The following is a 26,830-nucleotide window of genomic DNA, read 5'->3' as shown; positions in this document are numbered from 1 at the left end:
TAATTTTCAGCAATTCTAAGAGCAAACTGGGGAAGTGCTTGCTTTGTGAAAAATAGCTTTAGGTGAAATGACTTGTGAGAGGGTGGGGCCTGTTGAAAGAATTATAGCAGATGTGAATTTAAGTCAGAGCTCAAACTCACTGAGAAGACCAGAAGTTGACCTGAGGTGTCACAGAAGACCAGAAGTTTCACTGAGCTTTGGTGCCAGGAACAATGGACAAGAGTTGGGGAGCATCATTTTTGGTTCTGTGGCTTCAACTAGGCTGTGAGTTGTGGAGACGAACCCTTAGAATATGTCATCAGTTGGAGAGAATAAGAAAAATTCATGCAAGTAGAAACTTTAAAAAGGAAATATCAATGTGGGGACCTGATGATATTTTATCTCTTTAAACAGGGGTGAGCGGCCAACAGAAGGAAAAAAGGGACCAGCAGCAGGTGAAACAGAGCTCTCAACCTTTGACAGTCCAGGAAGGAGACATTTCAATTCTGAACTGTACTTATGAGAACAGTGCCTTTGACTACTTCCCATGGTACCGGCAACATCCTGGCAAAGGACCTGAATTATTGATCGCAGCACGTTCTAGTTCAATTGCAAAGGAAGATGGAAGATTGAGAGTTTCCCTCAGTCAAAGTGCCAAACATGTGTCCTTGCACATCAACGCTTCCCAGCCTGGAGACTCAGCCACCTACTTCCGTGCAGCAAGTGCAAATGCTCTCCAGGCACCTGCAGCCTATACCCATCCTGCAGCTGAGGCTCCAGCCAAACCCTGCTGTGTAGATGAAACAGTCACACACACAACCACCCGCACAGACATACACACCATTTGGTCATAAAGAACTCACAGTACATTTTTTTCTTTGCTATTTTAGAGCCACACTCATGGCATTTGGAGGTTCCCAGGCTAGGAGTCGAGTCAGAGTTACATCTGCTGGGCTATACCACAGCCACAGCAACGCAGGATCCGAGTCTGTGACCTACACCACAGGTCATGGCAACGCTGGATCTTTAACCCACTGAGCAAGGCCAAGGATCAAACCCTCATCCTCACGGATCCTATTTGGGTTCATTAATTGCTGAGCCATGAAGGGAACTCCCACAATACAATTTTTTAAAAAACTGAAATTATGCAGAAGTTTTCCTTGACCAAAATTGGAACTGATTTAGAAAATCAATTGCAAAATGATATCTCTAGAAACTCCCAAATATTTGGAATTTAGACACTAAGTTTTAAAATAACTCATAGGTTAAAGAAGCAATTACAATGGCTATTTGAGTATATTTGAAAGAAAATGCAGTGAGAACATATAAATACAAATAAGGATGTGACATAGCTAAAATAATACATGGAAGGAAATTTATGTTTTAAGTACTCCTATTACCAAAGAAAAAAGGTTGACAAACAATTATCTACGTCTTTTAACAAAAGAAGATAGAAAAAGAACAGATAAAACCCAACATAACCTAAAAGAAGGAAAAATTAAAAATTCAAATTGGCAAATCTTTAAGAAAACACAAATAGAGATAGTCAGGAAATACAAAGTTAATTTTCTTAAAATGATTAATAAAATTGATATATGCCTAGCTATAATTATTCAAGGAGTTATCAGTGGAATAAAAGGGGGAAAACACAAATTATACATATGAGGAATATAAAAGAAAACCTTGTGTAGATACTACAAGGATAAAAGGGTAAGAAAAGAACATCGTTAACAAGTGTATGCCACTGAGTAAGATCATAGAATCAAGTCACATAAGTTAAGGAAACTTATTTTTTGATATCAATTCAAAGGCAAAGAAAGATCAAAATTCAAAGCATGATTTCAACTGAATGCATAGAACTTTCTTGCCACCGTAAGGTCAATAATCATGTGGGACAATCACTGGTTGGGAACAGTCTGTAGTGATCAAAAGGAAGCAAACTACTGATACATGCAATAAGCTGGATGGATCTCAGGGACGTGCTCACAGTGGAAAAAAAGTCAATCTTAGAAGGCTCCATAGTGCATGATTACACATATTGGATGATCATGATCCCATTCATAATGTATGATTCTACTTACACAACATTCTCAATAGGACGAGATCTAGAGATGAAAAGGAGATCAGTAGTTGCCAAGGGTTATCGGAAATTGCAGAGGTGGGGAAGGTGTGCAAAGGGTGTTTTTTGAGGATGATGGAACTGTCCTGCCTCTTGATTTCGGTGGCAGTTACAAGAGCCTCTACATGTGATGAAATTTCATAGAATTTTGCATCAAAAAAAAGAGTGCATATGAGTTACCACTGTAGCTTAGTGGTTTAGGAACCTGACATAGTGTCCATGAGGGTATAGGCTCGATCCCCAGCCTTCTTCAGTGGGTTAAGTATCCAGTGTTTTCATAGACTGTGGTAAAGATTGCAGATGGGGCTTAGATCCATTGCTGGCTGTGACTCTGGTGTAGGCTCAGCTGTAGTTCTGATTCAGCCCTTAGCCCAGGAACTTATAAAAACTGGTGAATCACAGTAAATTCTCTATTCAAAAAAATTTCATGACTATCAATTTCCTGATGTATATGTATATATAATTATTATAGTCACATATATATTTTATAATATGCTGTTGCCTAGGATGCCGTGGCCATTCATGGTCTCCTCTGCTTAGTCACATATAATTGCAAACATCTGCTGCCTTAAGCTCTCGGAGTGAAATGGAACAGAGGAAGAGGTGTCTCACTAAATATCAACTCTCCTCCCTGCACCACTCATTAGTGAGTTATTTTGACCTTAAAATCAAGGAACTGGCTGTTTTAGAGACCTTGTCTGTTATAACATTTCCAGTTGTTCCTTTGCCTTTGGTTTTTTTTTAAATAGTAATTCATCCATTAAAACAATGAAACCAAATAGAAGATTGACAGCTATATTCCACCCAATTATGTGACAGTTTACAAAATGCCAGTCACCATCGGATGTGGTGTCGACATGTACTGTGTGTTTGCAGCCTATAGATATCATGTTTTGTAGGAGTGCATTGTAGCTCTGTGTCACACAAAGATCTGGCATGCTCCTCTTGACTTTATTTTACAAAGAGAAAAATAACAAGCCAATAACAAGTGAGACTGGATGTTTTGGGCCAATGGGATAGAAAATGAGACATCAGGAACAATTCTAGGAAATATGATCTAATAAGTACAATTCAACTTGTGGAGGCAACTGGACTGACTATCCTGATCCTCTTCAGAATCTAATAAATAAGACTCAGTGTCAGATGTCCAAAGAATAATATTTTATTCCTGTAATAATTTCATATAAACATAAACTGAATAGATTCTGAAAATTAGAAGGAATGATTTTTTATCATTTGATATTGAAGGAACTTTTTATAGAAAGACCTAAGGAGAGCCCTAGAAACCAGTAAAAAAGAGATACATTTATTTATTTGGATAAGATTGCCTTTCACCAAGAAAGCCAAAGTCTGTGAGTTTCTAAAATTGTCATTTGACTCCAGATAGAGAAAAGTAAATACAGACTAAATGAAGGACCAGTACGTAGAACACCAGAAGGGTTCATAGCTTATACTAATCTATTTTCAATAAGTTAGTAAAATTTTTCTGTGGAGTAATTATCAATATATATCATCTTGTTTAGTCTTCAGCTCCCCTTGGTTCAAATCATTAATACTACTTGCTTTTTCCACTTCCTTTTTTAGGACCTGCCTAACATAACGACCTGGGAAAGACAAGTAGACCACCTAAAGGTTTGTGGGGAGCCAGACTTTTTCTCATCTGTGCATATGACACGTGGGCTATGAACATAACAAGCCCTGCTTCCTGTCTGGGGGAGTCACACAGGAACCCAGGGACTATGTATATGAGCTGCCAGACACTCCAAGACACTGAACGCTCAGCCTGAGGCACAACAAAACACACTTGTGCAGGGGAATCCGTGCCACATGCCGCTCTCCAGCCTGCTCTGGCTCTTCCTGGCCTCCGTCTTCTCTGGTAGGGATGGTCCCACACATGGTGGGAAGGTTCAGGGGGAAAGGACTGCACACAGGCCCGGGTGCTTCACGTGGACTTGGGGAGGAAGGGGGATGGCCGGAAAGCAGGCATATTATGATTTCAACTGGGCTTGTCTTTGGGTCCTAAAGTAGTCTAATTCCTCCATTATTTTATTCACTGCTTATCTCTGTTTTCTGATTTTTCCTGCAGGATCCAGTGTGGCCCAGGAAGTTACTCAAGACCAGCCAGATGTGTTCAGTCAAGTGGGGGAGGCAGTCACCCTAAACTGTCGCTACGAAATAGGTTGGAACTGGATCTACTACAATCTTTTGTGGTATAAACAGCCTCCCAGTGGAGAGATGACTTTCCTTATTCGTCAGTATTCTGATAGCTCAAATGCAAGGGATGGCCGCTACTCCGTAAATTTCCAGAAAGCACAAAAATCCATCAGCCTCACCATTTCAGCCTTACAGCTGGAAGATTCTGCTACATACTTCTGTGCTCTCCGAGATCTCACGGTGCTTGAAGTAATAGGAAAAGCTGAACAAAAACCCCAGAGCTCAATAAGAGAGAGCCCCCCTGCTGCAGGACCCAAGCTGATATGCACACCTGCAGACCCCAGACAAGAAGTGGTTGTCCTGTGGTTGCTTCATCTGTGGTCTGGATAAGAAGATTTCTTTTTAAATAAAAATTCCTTCTATGTCATGTGGAGCAGGTGTCCTGAGTAACTTTCTACTAATGCATTCTCAGTCTTCAATTTTTGACTTTAAGTCAATTATACCGAACACATGTAAACTTGTCTAAATTTGAAAGCTTGCCCCAAGATAATTTAAAGTGGCAGTATCACTTAAATATGCTCACATTACAAACCTAGGTCTAGTTATCTGGAATCATCATAAAAATCATTTCCCTAGTTCTTTCATCTTAGGCTTTGAGTCTTTCTAGGATGTTTATGTGGTCTTGTCTCTGATTGGCTTAAATCAGATGCAGAAACTTGTTTTCTGGAGCAGAATATTCCACAGATCTAGGCTATAGAGTGTTCTTTTACTGAGGATATTTAGTCAGAATAAATGGAGAGGAATCCTTTGTCAGCATCTTTGCTAATCCTCTGGCTTCATCTTGGCCATGAGTCCAGGCACTGCCAAAGCAACTGTGAACAGTCTGGGGAAGGAAGAGGATGCAGTCAGGCACCTCGAGGTTCTGTCTGGGGATGTGTGGAGAGAATGAACACTCTGTACAGAGATCAGTTTCTATGTGTGACCCTGTCTTTCTGAACAGGACTGAGCAGCCTCTGGAGCGTGGAACCTGGTCCTCCATCTCTGCATGCTCAGGAAGGAGAGAGCACCAATTTCACATGCAATTTCCCTTCCAGCTCTTTCTATGCTTTACACTGGAACAGAGGGGGACCTGCTCAAAGCCCCAAGAACCTCTTTGTAATGACTTTAAATGGGGGTGGGAAGGAGGAAAGATGAGCCTGAGTCTGTCAGAATACAAAGGAGGGTTACAGCTGCATGTGCATCACAGGATCCCGGCCTGAAGACTCAGCCACTGACCTTTATGCCTCCACTCAGGGCTTCCCAGGCACCTGCAGCCCCACCCAGACCCCTGCCTGGAGCTGCTCTGGTGCCAGCTGATGAAGAGCCATGTGTGGGGTGGAAAAGCAGATTCCATGCATCAAAATGTTTTCAATAATCAGAATTTCCCGTTGGGGCACAGCTGAAATAAATCCGACCAATATCCATGAGGACATGGGTTTGATCCCTGGCCTCGCTCAGAGGGTTAATTACTGGCATTGCTGTGAGCTGTGGTGTAGATCGCAGATGCAGCTTGGATCCAGCATTGCTTGGCTGTGGTGTAGGCCAGCAGTTTCAGCTCTGAGTCAACCCCTAGCCTGGGAACCTCCTATGCCACAGGCGTGGCTCTAAAAAGCAAAAAAAAAAAAAAAAAAGGTGTTCATAATCAGAGGAATTGCAGACATAGGCAAACAGGCATTCCAGTCACTGTAGCTCCCTCAACAGTGGGACGGTTACTGAACATCACTAACCTTGACTCCCACCAGTATACTGGCCACATCATTGAGTCAGATTCCTGGCTTCCTCTTTTGCCATGATCCCAAGTGAACTAAATGAACCTATCAGATGAACTCAAACTACCTAAAACAATCTGGTTAAACTGGGGTAATATTGATTCTTCACTGTTGCTACATCCTAAGAGCTCATTCTTCAGTCGTATTTCTTTGCATGCATGAAGGCAGCACAAGAACATGTGCAGTACCTTCTCACTCACCTGGCATGGAAATCTGCATATTTCATACCATAACACTCAATTCTGCCTCATTTAACTCATTGGGGATTTTGCTTTTGCTTTAGTTCAATCTTCCCGGTACATGGACATCTGTATTTCATTTCTTCTCCTATGGGGCCCTTTGCACATCACTTTTGATATCCGATTGGCTGGGGAAGTTCATACTAAACTTGGTCTATCCTCCATTTTTACTGGGATTGTGATGTTGGATGAGCAACCAAATTCTAGGATCTAAGTCTCTTGCTTCCTAATTTCCAGGTCTATGGTTAGTTGAATATCTGGTGCTGTGCTCATTTTGTAGGTTTCCAGATACCCCACCAGTTTAATACCCCATTAGTACTCTAAAAGCCTCTAATTCTGGAGCCTTTCTGAGTTTTGTCTACATGAATTAACTTGCTTCAGGTCATCTTCATCTAATAGCTTCAGTTTCAGTTTTCTCCCAACATCTACATTAGTAACTAGTTATCCAGCTCCTGTCCAGCTTCTTAAATCATGTTGCCATTGTGTTCTCCCCTCCCCCACTGATCTCTCTCTCTCTCTTTTTTTTTTTTTTTTTTTTTTGTCTTTTTGCCTTTTCTAGGGCCGCACCTGCAGCATATGGAGGTTCCCAGGCTAGGGGTCGAATCGGAGTTGTAGCCACTGGCCTACGCCAGAGCCACAGCAATGCGGGATCCGAGCCGCGTCTGCAACCTACACCACAGATCATGGCAACTCCGGATCCTTAACCCACTGAGCAAGGCCAGGGATCGAACATGCAACTTCATGGTTTCTAGTCGGATTCGTTAGCCACTGTGCCACAATGGGAACTCCATGATCTCTTTTTTTGTAGGTTTGTTGTTTTTAATATTACTACTACCACTACCTAACATTTCGGTAAAAATAATACATAGTATAAAAACAACTTTGGATGGCACACAAACCCCTCAGACTGAAACCGTTTAAGAGATACAGATTTATTTTTCAAAGGTTATTTACAAGGATGCAATGGATCTACTTATCATCAGACGGGGAGTGGTTGTGACGGTGTGTAGAAGCGGAAGGTATAGCACGGGACTGAGTGAGGAGAACCTGTAGTTCCCTGTACACTAAGGTCAATGGTGTAGAACAACACCAAAGAAGAGGTGCTGGTCAACTTCCAAGCTGAGTATCCTACATTATTGACAGAAAGACCGAGGAAGGAGATTTCTTAATACTATCAGTAATGATCTCTGGCTTTAGCTACCTCTGGATTGGTAGAAACAAAAGGCAGAGAAAAACAGCAAGGATGAAATATGGCTCATCTGGGCATTGCTGCCACACAATGCTTCACAGCCTTTGCACAACATTGAACATATAGAAACCGATGATGTTTACACAGCCCATCATGTAGAGTGCTGCTTCAAACGGATTCATGATGGCAAGTTCCCTGGGCCTCATGCTTGCCTTCGAGGTGATGGGATAAAGCTCTTCCCACACACATAATCCAATTCCTGGATGCAGTGGCACATAATTTGGAAAATCTACTGTTATAAACATGAGGGGGATGTTCATTTGGAGTGGAGAGTCCTTACCAGAAAATTAAAGTCATGCATAACTAAGGAAATTTTCTTGGCTTCTCAAATGGATCTGAAATTGAAAATAGTCTGTTAAATTTTGATTATTCATAGAGACACAGGCATGACCTTTTAAATAGCCCCTCATTTTTTAGAGTTTTGTCACATGGAGTGAGAAGAATGGGTGAAATATACAAATCACATTGGACAAGAAAAGCTTACATCTCCCTGTTTTCTGTAGGGCCCCAACCTGAGCATCCAGCCACCGGCTCCTGTGCCGTGGGGGCCCCAGGCTCCCATCACATCTGAGCACCACCAGCTCCTCTTCTGTGCCAGGGCAGGAGTGCTATGGCCATATCAGCCATCTGTGAAATGAAGTCTAGTGAGACAGACAGATGTTCCAGGTCCAGATATCAGAGATAATCAGAAATCAGAGAGAGGAGAAAAGCAGTTTTATTCTTGCCAGTTTCTCTCAAGTCCTCAGCAAGACTCCTTTACAGGACTTCAGAGGCATTGGGTTTTGCAGCATCACAAAGCACCCCAAAACTCAGTGGCTTCAAACAGCTACTGTTTCATTATCTCATGGTCCGTCCGCTTCATGTGACTTCTGGGGACCCCACAGCCCCGGAACCCCTCAAATCACTGACTCACGTGTCAAGGGCTCCGCTGCAACCACAGAGGGCCAGGCTCATCTCTCATTGCAGCCGTACTCAGGGATGATCATGGCCCCTGCACGTGGTCTCTCCTCGGAGCTTCAAAATCACAGATGTGTAAGCTTCATATATTTTTGAAATCTGGAAATGCAAGTCATGCTTTCTTCTTATTATTCAAGGCTTATGCGAGGTCTTTGCACATTCATGTGAGTTAGAGAATTAGCTTCTAACACAAAAAAGGTTGCTAGTGATTTGATTGGGATTGTGTTGAATTTATGGATTCATTTAAGACAATAGGTATCTTAACACACAAAGTCTTTAGATTCATGTGATATTCTCTTTTTTTAACATAAGTCCTCTCTAATTTCTTTTATTAAGGTTAAAATTTTTGTAGAGGACTTGCATGCCTTGTATTAAATTAGTCCCCAAGCATTTGATAAATGGCATTTTGATTATACTTTCTAATGCTTTTGACTAGAATGTAGAAATAAAATTGATTTCTATGTTTAGCGACCTTGTTAATTCATCTATTAGTACTAGTTCTTTTGGTTTGTTTAGAGGTACTTTTTTATTTTCTGCAAATGTTAATATCTCTGGATAAAAATGGTTTACTTCTCAGTCTTCAAACTTAGTTCATTTTATGTTTTCTCCTCATTTGATGCCAGGCCCTCTGGTAGGACAGTGACATGGAGTAGTGATAGTCTACCTGTCTTGTTTGTGACCCTATAGAGAAGGACTTGTAATGTCTTCTTCATTGATAGCCTTTATCAGATCCAGGAATTTCTCTTCTATTTCTGGATTTTTGAGAGTATCCATCATGCAGAGGTGTTAGCATTTTGTCAGATTCTCTCAATTTTCTGAGAGGTTTATGTACGTTATTTTAGTTTTCATCAAGCAAAGAAAGATAACCTCATTTCACATAGTTTTAGAGATATGACCCTCTAAAATTCAAAGCTCTGAAAAGAGCCAATAGACTAGACAAGCATGGTTTAGAGTCTTCATAAAGAGTATTTTTGTCTTTCAGTTGTTATTTAAAATGACACTTTGTAGTGGTTTCGAGCATCCTCTAAAAAATAAGGGAAAGAAATCAGTAATCAAAAAAGTTACTGTTAATTACTTTTTTCTGCTTTTTGCTAATATAATAATATTATACATTCTTACCTGTTTAAATACTTTCAGCAGTAGTACTTGTTGGCTTATCTGTGTGTGTGTTTCCACAGAACAGGCTCCCAGTGAATATTTACAAATACTTATTAAATGAATAAAGCATGATTGCCATGACATTTACTCCTGTAAATGTCTAATTCAATCTAATTTTCCTCCATCCTAGGCGGGAAGTTTGTTGTCTGTTCTTGCATTTTGTCCACAAATACAACCCTGTATTTGTCCTGTTGGTGTCATTTATTTCATATATCTTCCATAAACCTGGGAGATTGTTTTTAGAATTATTTAAAGAGATGCTCAGCATAAATTCTGTCACTAAATTCATAAATAACTGAGGTACTCCTTCAGGAACAGGTAATTCTTGGGCTTTGAAAATAACCTTTAAATATGGGAAGTTAGAAAGGGAAAATTGAAAGAGAAGCCAACAACTGAGAATCATTTGACTGAAATAAAGCAATAAAAACAATTAAAACCTTCTGTGCGGTGTTATAGGAACAAGAAAACACAGATGAGTAAAAAGGTATTACAAGTAAGATGTTTACCTTCAAATCTGAAGAGTCCTTGAAAAGATTGCTGACTGACTTTTGCCTTGGGTTTAGCGCTGCAGTTCATTTATTCAGTCACAAGAGGGGGCTGCTTCATCTGGAAACAGCATTCTCTTCTGGGAGAAAGAAAGGTTATGTTTTCTATGGATATTCCAAGAAAAAGGAAAGATGACATACTTTCTTCCTCTTTAGACAACTTGTACTTTATAACCCCTCATTGAGTGTGTGTGGTCAAGGATTCAGGGGCTCTGGAGTTCCCGTTGTGGCTCAGCAGTTAACGCACCCAACTTGTATCCATGAGAACGCGGGTTTGATCCCTGGCCTTGCTCAGTGGGGTGAAGGATCTGGCGTGTGATGTAGGTCTCAGATGCGGCTCGGATCCCACGTTGCTGTGGCCGTGGTGTAGGCCAGCGTCGGTAGCTCCGATTTGACCCCTAGCCCAGGAATCTCCCTATGCCACGGGTATGGCCATAAAAAGACAAAAAACAAAACAAAATAAACAAACAAAAAGAACTCAGGGCCTTTAGCCCAGTAGTTAAACCCTTTCCAGGTACCTCCATAAACACTGCTTTCTCTTTCCCTACCCTGATTATCCCTTACCTTCCCTATTCCTTATGGTCTTTTTTCTTCAGTCCCCTAAATTTTTCTATCACCCCCTCCCACCTCCTCCCTCCCTGCTTTGTTTTCTTTCCCTCCTGTCTTTTCTCTCTGCCTCAGCATCCTTGGTGCACAGCACCTGCAAGCATGGACATGGAGACATGAGGATGAAGGATCAGTCTTCGAGGAGGATGAGGTGAAGACTCTCCATGTCATCAGTTACTGTATCAAAACAGGTACACAGAGAAATGTCTATCTAGATGTTGTGGATGCGTGATTCCAGGGACCTTTATAAGAACCTGGAGCTCCGGGATGTGTAGTTTTTAGTCTTAATGTTATTAATTTCCTGCCCCCACCCCTGTCAAGCCTGTCACTGACTACTTTGGAATGACACGTTCATTTTCTGGAATGGGAATGGGAATTTTCATCTCCTTATAACACAGAGCTCAGTGCAATTTTATGAGGTTAATCAATGCTTTCCACAAGCTCCATGGAGCATCAGCCCATTTCTTTAAGGAACAAAGAGCTCAAATATATATCTGGATGAACATATCATTGTGCTTGGAGTTCCCCAACCAGAGCCAGACTTTAAACTTCACAGTTGACGGCAGTGGGCACCCTGTGAGATGGGAATGGCTATTTGATATTCTTGTCTTCTTCTGGGGACATGACTAAGACAGGGGAGGAGGACCCAGACAAGGAACTGCACTGTCATTGGCTGAGAAGGTCTTGGCCACAACACAGTGGCAGCTGTCCTGGTCGTCTAAGTCCTTAGTAGCAGCTGTTGCTTCTGTTCTCTGGAAGCTCGAAGCCTAGCATCAGACACCAAGACTAGCTCTGAGCCCACGGTCTTGGTTTGTCCTTGAAGTATGAGGCTGGTGACTGGAGTAACTGTGTTTCTGACCCTGGGTGAGTGTTCTGTGTCTACAAGGGAAGGCTTTGAATCCAAGGGATCATGAAGGGTCATTTGTTCTCCCTGTGCTTTATTCAGCATGCTAGGGATGGCAGTGAGACCTGATCTAGGGATTTTCTAGGGAGGATGAAATTCTAAATGACAGGTGAACTCATAGCCCTGATCTCAGCGGAGTCCTTAGCAGTATCCATGTTGGAAGAAGTCTCTGCATATATTGAGCCAAGGAGCCATGTTACAGAGCCATTCTTGGCATAGGTCTTTGGTCTCTGTAATGAACGCCAATTATATTTTTGGAGAACATAAATAAAAACACTGAAGTAGTGGGTAGTTGCCAGAGAGTTATGGGAGCATTATGTCACGGACTCGTAGAATTACATTGATTTGTGGTCAGGAGTTAATTTGCATTTTTTTTTTGACATAGGGACTATGATTGATGCTCAGACCACCCAGCCAAACTCCAAGGACTGTGCTGAAGGGGAAGATGTAAAGCTGCCTTGTAACCACTCTACCATCAGTGGAGCTGACTATATACATTGGTATCGGCAAAATCCCAATCAGAGTCCACAGCACATCATTCATGGCTTACAAAGCAATGTGACCAACAGCATGGCTTCTCTGACCATAGCTTCAGACAGAAAGTCCAGCACCTTGATCCTGCCCCGGGTGACACTGAGAGACACCGCTGTGTACTACTGCATCCTAAGAGACCCACAGTGGGACAGATGGGGCTGTACCTGTACAGTATCTCTCTGGTGACAAGGATGGGAGTGGAGGGGGGCAGAATCACTGAGAGCAAATCTAGAGCCATCTAGAGTGAGAGTCAGAGAGCAAGAAGAAAAGAGGGAAAAACAGGAGAAGGAAAGGGCGAGAATATGGATAAAGAAAAGAAGAAAGAGAGGACAAGGAATCAGTGCTTCATTGGTTGATGTGGCTGAGAGAATTATCTGGAGAATAAGAATCATAATTTTAACATAGCAAGAAAGTGAAGATGTATAAATAGGTTTTTATGGCTCCTCCTCAAGTCAATAAAATGCTGGTTTCAGTGTGTTTGTCTCAACATAGTAGGTGAGGAAAATCCAAGTAATTCTCCTTTCCCACGGGCTTCCTTCATTGGACCCAGGGCAGGTACAGACCCAGAGGGCGTATAAGTCCAGCTGTTCCATTTACCAAAAGCAAACTACTCTTTCCCTGAGAGCAATCTGAAACGTTTTTGTTGCTAGTCTAGAACATGCATATTTGTGATGAAGCTTTTTTGGAAAGAAACAAAAACTAAGTAACTATGTTTAATTGTCTAGAAGTCTTGTCTCTATGATGAATTTTTATTTTTTAATATTCCCTAAGCAACACATAGATCCTCTCATCATAAAAGACTCGGGCAGAGCAAAAGCAAAAGCCCATGGCTCTATCTCATTCCACCCTACCTCCCATCATCCTTCTCTGAGGAAAGCAGTTCTGATAGTTTGTCATATAATGCCAGCCTATTTTGTTTCAATTATATACATATTTGCACATCATTTTGTGTAACTCCATGCACATATACAAACACACACAACAAATACAAAAACAATTTGCCATATAAATTGGGTTATTTCGACTTTTTACAACCGGCCTTTTGATTTTCATTTAAATAGTTTCCTGGAGATCTTTCTACTGTTGCAAAAAGTAGAGAGGCCATTTACCTCTTTTGGATGCCTGTTCAGTACTTTGAAACATTTCATCATTAAACTAATTTCTTTCCTATTAATGAATATTTGTTTCTATTTCTTTGCTGTCATAAAGATTGTTGCCTTTACACATATTCATAGAGACACTTTTGTATGTGTGTGAAATTTTTTTTTTAATAACACTATATTATATATTTGAAAGTTGGTAGGAAAGTAGATCTTTTTTTTTTTTCAATAATATGATTTTTCTTTTTTTTTAATTTTCCCACTGTACAGCAAGGGGGTCAGGTTATCCTTAGATGTACACATTGCAGTTACAATTTTTTCCGCCACCCTTTCTTCTGTTGCGACATGAGTATCAAGACATAGTTCTCAATGCTATTCAGCAGGATCTCCTTGTAAATCTATTCTAGGTTGTGTCTGATAAGCCCAAGCTCCCGATCCCTCCCACTCCCTCCCCCTCCCATCAGGCAGCCACAAGTCTCTTCTCCAAGTCCATGATTTTCTTTTCTGAGGAGATGTTCATTTGTGCTGGATATTAGATTCCAGTTATAAGTGATATCATATGGTATTTGGCTTTGTCTTTCTGGCTCATTTCACTCAGTATGAGATTCTTAATTAGATATCTGAGATTGGAATTTCTATATTCAAAAAAGGCATGTTTAAAATTTTGCATAAAGTGACAGCTGACCCTCTATATGGTATAAACAATCATACTTCAACCAGCAGGTATTCCAATTCCTTGTGCTTTGGAGTAGTTTTTCCTTTCTATATTGGCACTCTCTCTTTCGACCTTGGTCATGTGCTTATTCCTACCTTGTGACCATTTTTCTATTAGGTTATCCTTCATTTTCTTTTTCTTTGTAGGATTTATTTCTACCAACTGTTTAGAGAGTGTTTTGCTTTTATTTTTGCTTGTGTATTTTGTTCTAACGTGTTACCCTTTTAAAAAAAATGACGTAGCTTTTAGTTCTTAAATTCTCAAATCTAGCAAACATTTATTTCTTTTTTCCTTCAAAAGTCAGTGTCTATTTAGGAAAGCCTAAATATATCTTTTAATCTTCATTACCATTTGGTGAAGAGTTATTTTAAGGCTTATGCTACATATTAGAAAACTAAGCTTCAAAGGGATTTAAAAACTTAGCAATATTCACAGTCTTCATAAGTGTTAGCACCAACTTTTAAATTTATTTTTAAACTTGAAATTGTCAAGCTTCAAAAACTGAGCATACGTTGTTCAATCTCGCTTTACTGGGAGCAGTAGTAAGAAGAAAATCCCCCCAAAATGATTCAAATGGAGAGTCAGTGGAGGGGATCATAGAACCCACTGCAGAAAGTGATACACATTTCAGAGCAAAATGTCAAGATGTTAGAGTAGAAATCACGCCCCATGACTTGAGAAAAGCAAAGCAATCGTCCCTAATTCCATAAAGAGACACGCTAGTCCCCAGATATTCAAATGGGAGTAAATATAAGTTGTTGATTGTAGAGAGATTCTAAATCATCCTTAGCTCTTTAGTAGGAAAGAGGAAAAGAAATAGACGAAACCAGGGCACAAGACAGATAACACAGGAGAGAGGCATTCTGGTCCTGGATGTGTACGGCATCATTCGCATCATATCCTTGGACCTTCAAGAGGACAGAGGTTGTCCTGGTGTATCCGATAAATGTAAACTGCTAGTTTATCACACTTGGAACCTGCTTTGATTCTGTGAGTGAAACATAAGGAAACGTATGTGTACTCCAGTCTTGGAAAGTACAGTGGGAGCTGCTGTAGCAGTTTCCAAAGATCAGCATGTCTCCTTCAGGATCCCCCCCAGTCACTTTCCACTCATTTCCCTTTCTTCACAGCCTTGAGCTCATTTTCCCTTGTCCTCACTTCCCTTTTTCTGCAACACATATTTTTGTGTTTTGTTTATTGATATATCTTCAGTAATTAGCACAGAATCTGACAAATAGTAAATGCTCAATATTTATTGAATAAATGAACACCCATGACTGAAAATTTTACTGACCATTGCTAAGGATGCAATAAAATATTGAGGGCATGAGATCCTCTATAAAATATAAGAAAGTCAGAAAACATTATATGGATTTCATAATGAAGACACAGATATACTCCCAAATCCTGATATATTCATGGACTCTCTAGTTCCTTCCTTCCTATTTTCCTTTCTTCTTTCCTACCTCCCACTCTCTCACTTTTCCTTCCTTTCTTTCTTCACTCCTTCTTCTTATCATCATCAGTGACATATCTCTACGGGTATTTTGTTAAGCTCTTGCTCCAAAACTTCAGTTCATTCCAATTCAAAATTCTCTTTCTCCCTAACATTCTTTTTTTTTTTTTTTTTTTTTTTTTTTTTTTTTTTTTTTTTTTTTTTTTTTTTTTTATATTAAATTTTATTTTATTTTCCCACTGTACAGCAAGGGGGTCAGGTTATCCTTACATGTATACATTACAATTACAGTTTTTCCCCCCACCATTTCTTCTGTTGCAACATGAGTATCTAGACATAGTTCTCAATGCTATTCAGCGGGATCTCCTTGTAAATCTATTCTACGTTGTGACTGATAAGCCCAAGCTCCCGATCCCTCCCACTCCCTCCCCCTCCCATCAGGCAACCACAAGTCTCTTCTCCAAGTCCATGATTGATTTTCTTTTCTGAGGAGATGTTCATTTGTGCTGGATATTAGATTCCAGTTATAAGTGATGTCATATGGTATTTGTCTTTGTCTTTCTGGCTCATTTCACTCAGTATGAGATTCTCTAGTTCCATCCATGTTGCTGCAAATGGCATGATGTCATCCTTTTTAATGGCTGAGTAGTATTCCATCGTGTATATATACCACATCTTCCGAATCCAATCCTCTGTCGATGGACATTTGGATTGTTTCCATGTCCTGGCTATTGTGAATAGTGCTGCAATGAACATGCGGGTGCATGTGTCTCTTTTAAGTAGAGCTTTGTCCGGATAGATGCCCAAGAGTGGGATTGCAGGGTCATATGGAAGTTCTATGTATAGATTTCTAAGGTATCTCCAAACTGTTCTCCATAGTGGCTGTACCAGTTTACATTCCCACCAACAGTGCAGGAGGGTTCCCTTTTCTCCACAGCCCCTCCAGCACTTGTTATTTGTGGATTTATTAATGATGGCCATTCTGACTGGTGTGAGGTGGTATCTCATGGTAGTTTTGATTTGCATTTCTCTTATAATCAGCGATGTTGAGCATTTTTTCATGTGTTTGTTGGCCATCTGTATATCTTCTTTGGAGAAATGTCTATTCAGGTCTTTTGCCCATTTTTCCATTGATTGATTGGTTTTTTTGCTGTTGAGTTGTATAAGTTGCTTGTATATTCTAGAGATTAAGCCCTTGTCAGTTGCATCATTTGAAACTATTTTCTCCCATTCTGTAAGTTGTCTTTTTGTTTTCTTTTGGGTTTCCTTTGCTGTGCAAAAGCTTTTCAGTTTGATGAGGTCCCATGGGTTTATTTTTGCTCTAGTTTCTATTGCTTTGGGAGACTGACCTGAGAAAATATTCATGATGTTGATGTCAGAGAGTGTTTTGCCTATGTTTTCTTCTAGGAGTTTGATGGTGTCCTGTCGTATATTTAAGTCTTTCAGCCATTTGGAGTTTATTTTTGTGCATGGTGTGAGGGTGTGTTCTAGTTTCATTGCTTTGCATACAGCTGTCCAGGTTTCCCAGCAATGCTTGCTGAATAGACTTTCCTTTTCCCATTTTATGTTCTTGCCTCCCTTGTCAAAGATTAATTGACCATAGGTGTCAGGGTTAATTTCCAGATTCTCTATTCTGTTCCATTGGTCTGTCTGTCTGTTTTGATACCAGTACCACACTGTTTTGATGACTGTGGCTTTGTAGTATTTCTTGAAGTCTGGGAGAGTTATGCCTCCTGCTTGGTTTTTGTTTCTCAGGATTGCTTTGGCGATTCTGGGTCTTTTGTTGTTCCATATAAATGTTTGGATTGTTTGTTCTAGTTCTGTGAAAAATGTCATGGGTAATTTGATAGGGATTGCATTGAATCTGTAGATTGCTTTGGGTAGGATGGCCATTTTCACAATATTGATTTTTCCAATCCAGGAACATGGAATATCTTTCCATTTTTTTACATCTTCTTTGATTTCTTTGATTAAGGTTTTATAGTTCTCGGCATATAGGTCCTTTACCTCTTTGGTTAGGTGTATTCCGAGGTATTTGATTTTGTGAGGTACAATTTTAAAAGGTATCGTATTTTTGTATTCCTTTTCTAATGCTTCATTGCTGGTATACAGAAATGCAACTGACTTCTGAATGTTAATCTTATATCCTGCCACTTTGCTGAATTTATTAATCAGTTCAAGGAGTTTTGGGGTTGAGTCCTTAGGGTTTTCTAGGTATAGAATCATGTCATCTGCATACAGTGACAGTTTGATCTCTTCTCTTCCTATATGGATGCCTTTGATTTCTTTTGTTTGTCTAATTGCTGTGGCTAAGACTTCCAAAACTATGTTGAAGAGCAGTGGTGAGAGTGGGCATCCCTGTCTTGTTCCAGATTTGAGTGAGAAGGCTTTCAGTTTTTCCCCATTGAGGATTATATTTGCTGTGGGTTTATCATAAATGGCTTTGATTATATTCAGGAATGTTCCCTCTATACCCACTTTGGCGAGGGTCTTGATCATGAATGGATGTTGAACTTTGTCAAATGCTTTTTCTGCATCTATTGAGATGATCATATGATTTTTGACTTTTTTTTTGTTAATGTGGTGTATGATGTTGATTGATTTGCGTATGTTGAACCATCCTTGTGAACCTGGGATGAACCCAACCTGGTCATGGTGTATAATTTTTTTGATATGTTGTTGGATTCGGTTGGCTAAGATTTTGTTGAGAAGTTTTGCATCTATATTCATCAATGATATTGGGCGATAGTTTTCTTTTTTGGTGGTATCTCTGCCTGGTTTTGGAATGAGGGTGATGGTGGCCTCATAGAATGTCTTTGGGAGTATTCCTTCTTCTTCAACCTTTTGAAAGAGTTTAAGGAGGATGGGCACCAATTCCTCTTTATATGTTTGATAGAATTCACCTGTGAAGCCATCTGGTCCTGGGCTTTTATTTGTAGGGAGTGATTTTATGACCTCTTCAATTTCATTTCTAGTGATTGGTCTGTTCAGTTGGTCTGTTTCTGCTTGATTCAGTTTTGGCAGGCTGTAAGATTCTAGAAAATTGTCCATTTCTTCCAGATTGTCAAACTTATTGCCATATAGTTGTTCATAGTATTCTCTTATGGTTTTTTGTATTTCTGCTGTATCCGTTGTGATTTCTCCTTTTTCATTTATAATTTTGGTGATTTGGGTTCTTTCTCTCCTCTTTTTAGTGAGTCTGGCCAGGGGTTTATCAATTTTGTTCACCTTTTCAAAGAACCAGCTCTTGGTTTTATTAATTTTCTCTATTGTTTTTTGAGTCTCTATTTTATTGATTTCTTCTTTGATCTTTACAATTTCCTTCCTTCTGCTGACTTTAGGACTTCTTTGTTCTTCTTTTTCTAATTCATTTAGGTGGAGGGTTAAGTTGTCCATTTGGGATCTTTCTTCTTTTTTGAGAAAGGCCTGGATTGCTATAAATTTCCCTCTGAGCACTGCTTTCGCAGCATCCCATAGATTTTGAGAGGTTATGTCTTCATTATCATTTGTTTCAAGATAGTTTTTAATTTCCTTCTTGATTTCCTCATTGACCCATTGGTTTTTTAGTAGCATGTTGTTTAGTCTCCATGGAGTAGGTTTTTTCTCTTTCCTTTTCCCATGGTTGATTTCTAATTTCATGGCATTGTGGTCAGAGAAGATACTTGAGATAATTTCTATGCTCCTAAATTTATTGAGATTCGCTTTATGTCCCAATATGTGGTCGATTCTTGAGAATGTTCCATGAGCATTTGAGAAGAATGTGTATTCTGATTTTTTTGGATGTAGTGTCCTGAAGATATCAATTAAGTCTAATTTTTCTATTGTTTCCTTTAGGATCTCTGTTGCTTTATTGGTTTTCTGTCTAGAGGATCTGTCCATTGATGTGAGGGGGGTATTTAGGTCTCCTACTATGATTGTATTCTCATCAATATCTCCCTTTATGTCTGTTAATATTTGTTGTATGTATCTGGGTGCTCCTATGTTTGGGGCATATATGTTGATGATAGTAACATCCTCTCCTTGGATGGATCCCTTAATCATTAAATAGTGTCCTTCTTTGTCTTTCTTTATGTCTTTTGTTTTAAAGTCTATTTTGTCTGATATGAGCGTTGCAACTCCTGCTTTTCTGTCATGTCTATTGGCATGAAATACTTTTCCCCAGCCTTTCACTTTCAATCTATATGTATCTTTTGTCCTAAGGTGAGTTTCTTGTAGGCAGCATATTGAAGGTTTTTGCCGTTTTATCCACTCAGCCATTCTGTGTCTTTTGATTGGGGCATTCAGTCCATTGACATTTAAGGTGATAATTGATAGATGATTATTTATTGCCATTTGATCCTCGTGTTCCAGTTGATTCTATGGTTCTCCATTCTTCTTTTTTTTTTTTTTTTTTTTGGTTGGATGGTCTCCTGTTATTATCTGCTTGAGTGTATTTTTTTTTTTCATTTTTTGCAAATGCAATATTTGGTTTTGGCTTGTGGTTGCCCTGTTTTTTAAGTATGCTAACCCCTTCCCATAATTGTGTGTTTTAGCCTGATGGTCCTGTAAGTTCAAACACTTCATTATTATATTAAAATTAAGAAGAGAGACATACATACAAACAAAAAGGATTATTTACCTCCTAACATCCCTTGCCCACATTTTATGGTTTTGATGACTCTTTTATTTTTTTCTTTTTAATTTTATTTTGTTTGAAGCATGTTCATGATTAAATCTGTATGCTGGCTTATTTGAGTGACTGCTCTCTGATTGTATCTTCCTCAGACCTAGTTCTTCCTCTTCTTCTTCTTCTTCTTTTTTTTTTTTTTTTTTCTTTTCTTTTTTCTTCCCTTTCCTTCCTTTCTTTTTGGTTTAGAGAAGCCCTTTCAATATTTCCTTTAACCTGGGTTTTGTGTTGCTGTATTCTTTAAGTTTTTGTTTGTTGGGAAAAATTTTTATTTCCCCTTCTATTTTAAATGATATTCTTGCTGGATAAAGTATTCTAGGTTGCATATTTTTTCCTTTGAGCACTTTAAATATCTCTTGCCATTCCCTCCTGGCCTGTAGTGTTTCTGTAGAGAAATCAGCTGATATTCTTATGGGGGTTCCCTTGTAGGTAACATTCTGTTTTTCTCTTGCTGCCTTTAGGATCCTCTCTTTATCACTAACTTTTGCCATTTTTATTATGATGTGTCTTGGTGTGGGTCTGTTTGGGTTCAGTTTGTTTGGGGCCCTCTGTGCTTCTTGTATCTTGAATCCAGTATCCTTTAGATTTGGGAAGTTTCCAGCGATAATTTCTTCAAATATATTTTCCATTCCTTTATCTTTTTCTACTCCTTCTGGAATTCCTATTATGCGTAGATTGGCCCGTTTTATATTATCCCATAGGTCTCTTATATTGCTTTCCAGTTTTTTGATTCGGTTTTCTGTCTGTTGACCAGATTGAGTGATTTCCATTATTCTATCTTCCATATCACTGATTCGTTCTTCTGCATTATTCATTCTGGTTTTTACTGCCCCTAGTTCAGTTTGCATCTCTGCAAATGAATGTTCTAGTTTTTCTTGGCTCCTCCTTATATTTTCTAGCTCCTTTCTGAGGGTATCTGCATTGCTGTTCATATCTTCTCTTAATTCCTTCAGTATTTTCACTATTTCTCTTTTGAACTCCAGGTCTGTCAGACTGCAGAGATCAGTTTCATTGTTGACTGTTTTAGGTGAGTTCTCCTGTTGGTTTGACTGGGGGTGGTTTCTCAGCTTCTTCATCTTGCTTGTTGTCTTCTTTCTCCTGAGGGAGTTGTACTCTCTGTTATCGGGTAGTGTTTGCCTTGTCACTGCCCTGGAATATTTCCTGAGGGCTGTCGTTGTTGGTCAATCTTTTTTTGAGGCAGTGTGGCTTTTCTGGAGTGTTGATGGGACTAACAGTGTTTCTTTGAAGCAAAGGAGGACTTCCTGAGGGCAGACAGGACTGGGAGGTCCACCCCACGATGGTAGCAGATTTCACTTGGTTCTCAGCACCCCCTGGGGTCTTGGGCGGGTAGCAGGGCCCTTGGAGACTCAAGAGGTTCCTCCCCAGGGCAGCCCGACTCAGAAAGACCGTCTGAGATCTTTTCCCGATTCCGCCAGGCTTGTTGCAGCTTTTCTGGGCTGCAGGGGGTCCTGCCTGGAGCTGGCAGTCCTATGCAGCTGGTCCACTAGGTCTCAGCACCCCTTGGGGTCTTGGGCGGGTAGCAGGGCCTTTGGAGACTCAAGAGGCTCCTCCCCAGAACAGCCCGACTCAGAAAGACCGTCTGAGATCTTTTCCCAAGTCGGCCAGGCTTGTTGCAGCTTTTCTGGGCTGCAGGGGGTCCTGCCTGGAGCTGGCAGTCCTATGCAGCTGGTCCACTAGGTCTCAGCACCCCCTGGGGTCTTGGGCGGGTAGCAGGGCCCTTGGAGACTCAAGAGGCTCCTCCCCAGGACAGCCCGACTCAGAAAGACCGTCTGGGATCTTTTCCCAAGTCGGCCAGGCTTGTTGCAGCTTTTCTGGGCTGCAGGGGGTCCTGCCTGGAGCTGGCAGTCCTATGCAGCTGGTCCACTAGGTCTCAGCACCCCCTGGGGTCTTGGGCGGGTAGCAGGGCCCTTGGAGGCTCAAGAGGCTCCTCCCCAGGACAGCCCAACTCAGAAAGACCGTCTGGGATCTTTTCCCGATTCGGCCAGGCTTGTTGCAGCTTTTCTGGGCTGCAGGGGGTCCTGCCTGGAGCTGGCAGTCCTATGCAGCTGGTCCACTAGGTCTCAGCACCCCCTGGGGTCTTGGGCGGGTAGCAGGGCCCTTGGAGGCTCAAGAGGCTCCTCCCCAGGACAGCCCGACTCAGAAAGACCGTCTGAGATCTTTTCCCGATTCGGCCAGGCTTGTTGCAGCTTTTCTGGGCTGCAGGGGGTCCTGCCTGGAGCTGGCAGTCCTATGCAGCTGGTCCACTAGGTCTCAGCACCCCCTGGGGTCTTGGGCGGGTAGCAGGGCCTTTGGAGGCTCAAGAGGCTCCTCCCCAGGACAGCCCGACTCAGAAAGACCGTCTGAGATCTTTTCCCGATTCGGCCAGGCTTGTTGCAGCTTTTCTGGGCTGCAGGGAGTCCTGCCTGGAGCTGGCAGTCCTATGCAGCTGGTCCACTAGGTCTCAGCACCCCCTGGGGTCTTGGGCGGGTAGCAGGGCCCTTGGAGGCTCAAGAGGCTCCTCCCCAGGACAGCCCGACTCAGAAAGACCGTCTGAGATCTTTTCCCGATTCGGCCAGGCTTGTTGCAGCTTTTCTGGGCTGCAGGGGGTCCTGCCTGGAGCTGGCAGTCCTATGCAGCTGGTCCACTAGGTCTCAGCACCCCTTGGGGTCTTGGGCGGGTAGCAGGGCCCTTGGAGACTCAAGAGGCTCCTCCCCAGGACAGCCCGACTCCGAAAGACCGTCTGAGATCTTTTCCCGATTCGGCCAGGCTTGTTGCAGCTTTTCTGGGCTGCAGGGGGTCCTGCCTGGAGCTGGCAGTCCTATGCAGCTGGTCCACTAGGTCTTAGCACCCCCTAGGGTCTTGGGCGTGTAGCAAGGCCCTTGGAGACTCAAGAGGCTCCTCCCCGGGGGAGCCCGTCTCAGAAAAACCGTCAGAGAATTAGGTCGATCTATTCACGGCCTGGCTAGGCTTGTTCTAGCTTTTCTGGGCTGCAGGCCTTTTTTAGGGGGCTGGTGGTGTTTGGTGCTGCTCTGTGGAAGTGTAGCCCCTCCAAAGGGCAAGCAGGCCTGTGCAGGGAGAGCCCCTGCGGTGGTAGGCTTCAGGCAATTGTTGAGGCCAGCCCTCCTGGATGGCAGGCAGCCCCAGGTTCGGCGAGAGCGTAGGGGGTGGTGGGGGTGGGGGGAGGGAATGCACTGGGAAGCACAGCTTTCTGCTAGCTAGCGGGCCTGTAAGCTTGTTGTGGCGTGGGGGGTATTCTATGGGGACCCACCCCTTCTTCTCTCCCCTCCTCAGCACTGGCGCAGACCAGGCTCTTCTCCCAGGTTCCCTCTGAGGCGGCTTTCCACTTCCCCGCCCCTAGAGTATTGCTCCCTTCCTCTGCGACAGCTTTGTTTTCTAGTCTCCCAGGCAGTCTCTGCCCCGTCAAATGGTTTAGAGACCTCCCAAGCAGTTTCCGCTCTTCCCCGCCCCCCTAGCCCGGGGACTAATCTCTGGAGCCGAGGTCTCGGTGCCCAGCCCCCCCCCAGGCGTCCCCCGGCCCTTTCTTGGGGACTAACCTTCGGAGGCGAGGTCTCGGTGCCCAGCCCCAACCCAGGCGTCCCCGGCCCCCTCTCGGGGACCAACCTTCAGAGCTGAGGTCTCGGTGCCCAGCCCCCACCCAGGCGTCCCCCGGCCCTTTCCCGGGGACTAACCTCTGGAGCCGAGGATTCGGTGCCCAGTCCCCACCCAGGCGTCTCAATTTTTGGTGACTGTGCCCGTAGTTCAGATGGTCCGTTGGGTTCTTGATCGTTTTTCCGTACTCCAACTTACTGCTACACTCTTCTCTGCATCTGGAGATTCCTCCGGTTCGTTTGATCTTTCGCCCGGTAGGTGACTTTCCAGGGTGCGGGATCCCTTTCCCCTCCGCAGTTCCCTTTCGGGAGCGCCCGTCCCGCTCGGATTCACCTTCTCTCACTCTCCTCTTTTCTCCCGTTCTGCCCAATAATGTCACGAATTTCTTGCCGTTATTGGAGATTAGGTTCCTCTGCCAGCGATTGGTTGTTGTTCTGTGCGAGTCATTTCTTCTGTAGATGTGCTTTTTTTGTTGTGTTTGTGGGAGAGGGCGAGCGTGTCCCCCTACTCCTCCGCCATCTTGTCCTCTCTCTCCCTAACATTCTTCATAGGTCATGCTAAGTGGTGTAAATTTCTCCTCCCCTAATTCTTAATATATTGTGTTTGTCATAAGGTGGTTGACACCAGACATTTTGACAGATTACAGTTGCATTTAGCTAGAATCTGCTGTAAAGAGGCAAAGAATACTCTTAAGTTTACAAAAAAGAATAACAACAAAAAAATAATCATTTAGACATCATTTAGTGCTCCCAGTCAACCCATGTCCATAAAAATAAACCCATGAAAGTATAAAAAGTACATAGGATGATTCAGCAATGCTGTGCCCACAAGAAACTGTGCTTGTCAACCCTAAAGTAGTGAACAGATGTGTTAGATCCTTTTCGTATATTCCTTTCTTTTTCATCATGTTCAGAAATAATCCTCTACCAAACAAATAAAAAAAAATCATGTGCTATCCTTGTATTCAACGTTTTCTGCTTTACAATATTCTCCTAAATTTATCTTCATAAATTACAGACTTAGAGAGGTTTTTTGTTTGTTTGTTTACAGAACTGTTGTTAATCCTACCTCTAGATGTTCCAGTAGAAATTTGCCATTAGTAGATGATTTCACAAGAAAATAACAGGAGTTAATAAGACTGAGCACCACTGGTACATTTTGTCTTTTGACTTCTACTTCCTACAGACAATATAGATTGAGTCAGGAAAAGACTGTTAGCCATGCATATTGGTGATTCTAAGTTGTTGCCATGTCACTTTCCTCCCCTTCAAGGTTCAGCCTCTGGGAAGAGATTTTATTTTATTTTATTTTATTTAAGTTTTTGTCTTTTTAGGGCCACACCTGCAGTATAAGGAGGTTCCCAGGCTAGGGGTCTAATCAGAGCTACAGCTGCTGGCCTACACCAGAGCCACAGCAACACTGGATCCTTAACCCACTGAGCGAGGCCAGGGATCAAACCCGAAACCTCATGGTTCCTAGCCAGATTCGTTAACCTCTGAGCCATGACAGGAATTCCTGGGAAGAGGTTTTATATTCAAATTTTCTTCTCCTTTGTCTCATCTCTACTACAGTTGAGCTTCTGCTGAAAATCATGATCTTTGTGCTGCTAAAAATCAATAGACGCCTTTCAGTCATCATCTCACTGGACAGACATTTCTTCTGCAATTGTTCTGTTGGGATTTCTTCCTTCTTGAAATTCCTCTTCCAGACTCTTTCACAACACCAGTCATTTCTGATTTGCCATACATTCTCTGGACTACCCTCTGAGGCTTTTCTGATAATTTCTCAAATCAGCTTTTGGTTTCCTTGGACATTTCCCTGCATATCTGGTCTCTTCGGAATTTTGCTCCAGTTATATCTTGGTGAAATTATCTCCATTCTCAAAGAGTAGTGCTGCATCATAAATAATGTAGTAGGTAAGGAACTGGGCTTAGTCTAACAGAATTAGGTTCTAATACTCGTGTGTCGTATGACAAATCATTTACTTTCAAAAGAAATTTATCTTCCTTCCAATAGGGGAGCAGAGTATCTACACTAAAGGCCATTGTGTTAAATTATCAGTGGTCAATGACACAGATTCTTGAATCATACCAATGGCAAAAATTGCAGTTTTCACTTACTGTTTGACTTTCAACAAATTACACACATTCTTCCTTGCTTTGCTTTCCTCATGTAAAAAATGAGGGGGATTTACTTCATAGGATTAAATAGTGGTACTTAATTCATAGTATTAAAAGAGCCTCTTAATAAGCAAACACCTGAAATACTGTCATCACATTAGAATGCCAAGTAATTCAAGCCTAGATAGAAGCAGGAAGGAGATGGGGCATAAAAGCCTCAAGGCTCAATTTTTTCCTTTCGTTGCCTCCAGAGGGTGATGTTGCATAAACTGGAAATGTCACCTCTCAGAAAAGTTCCACCTCCTTCCTATGAGCTTCTTGGCTCACAGCTCACTGTGGGGGACATTCTGAACAGGCTCAACACTAGGAGCAGGCATTGTCAAGGAAGCCTATCTTATTAACAGTCTAGAACCTACCTAGGCAGGGATGCCTTGAATCTCAGGTTTTCCCAGTTACAAGGACTCAGCCCACTGGGGCACATTCCTTCCTGATCCTCCAGGAAGACTTTCCCGCATATGGCTTTCAGCTTCTTCCCTGCACAGCCACCTCCTCAATCACCTCCCTGCTGCTCCCAATACTCTTCATAGGAAGTAAAGTAACATTGTAGTCCGTGCTCCTGTCTCTGTAGAAGAAACAATGTCCTGGTTGGAATCTGAATAGAGACCCGGTCTCATTACAGTAGGTCTGACCTACTTTCAGTGATTCATCATTGATTTTTTTCAAGAGGAACTGGAGCTCAGTCAGTGACCGAGCCCGATGGCCACATCACTGTCTATGAAGTTGCCCCCCTGGAGCTGAAGTGCAACGATTCCAACCTATAGTGGGACTTCCTTATCTCTTCTGCTATGTCCAGACAATATAGTAAAAAGGAAAAACAGCTTTCTTTATCCAGGGGTCCCCTGTAACAGGCAT

General features: G+C 41.9%; 1 long non-coding RNA gene and 1 pseudogene across 6 annotated transcripts in view; one reads left to right on the top strand and one right to left on the bottom strand.

Annotated features, from left to right (window-relative positions):
• LOC146401709 (uncharacterized) overlaps positions 1–24,333 on the bottom strand; it is a 54,436-nt gene extending 30,103 nt beyond the window's left edge. For 3 of the 5 annotated variants that reach the window (XR_014810873.1, XR_014810876.1, XR_014810875.1), the window contains exons 1-3: positions 23,879–24,333; positions 10,170–10,288; positions 8,462–8,604 (exon numbers count right to left, since the gene is read on the bottom strand). This is a non-coding gene — a long non-coding RNA (uncharacterized LOC146401709). Of the gene's footprint in view, positions 1–7,215; positions 9,530–9,624; positions 9,889–10,169; positions 10,289–23,878 lie in introns of those variants that run through there. The other 2 variants (XR_014810874.1, XR_014810872.1) reach the window with 2 other exon arrangements.
• LOC102166986 (T cell receptor delta variable 1 pseudogene) lies at positions 3,854–4,642 on the top strand (annotated as a pseudogene). Its single transcript, XR_014811459.1, has 2 exons — positions 3,854–3,974; positions 4,185–4,642. The product of XR_014811459.1 is annotated as a T cell receptor delta variable 1 pseudogene (transcript).
• Positions 24,334–26,830: the final 2,497 nt, after the last annotated feature.

The sequence above is a fragment of the Sus scrofa genome, chromosome 7, assembly GCF_054392235.1.
Source record: "Sus scrofa isolate SSC_HxYL_T2T_F1_AM1 chromosome 7, Sscrofa_HxYL_maternal_Yorkshire_Landrace_v2.0, whole genome shotgun sequence".
NCBI classification, from domain to species: Eukaryota; Metazoa; Chordata; class Mammalia; order Artiodactyla; family Suidae; genus Sus; species Sus scrofa.
Note: the sequence above shows the minus strand (reverse complement) of the source record. Positions and strands in the feature narration are given on the sequence as shown.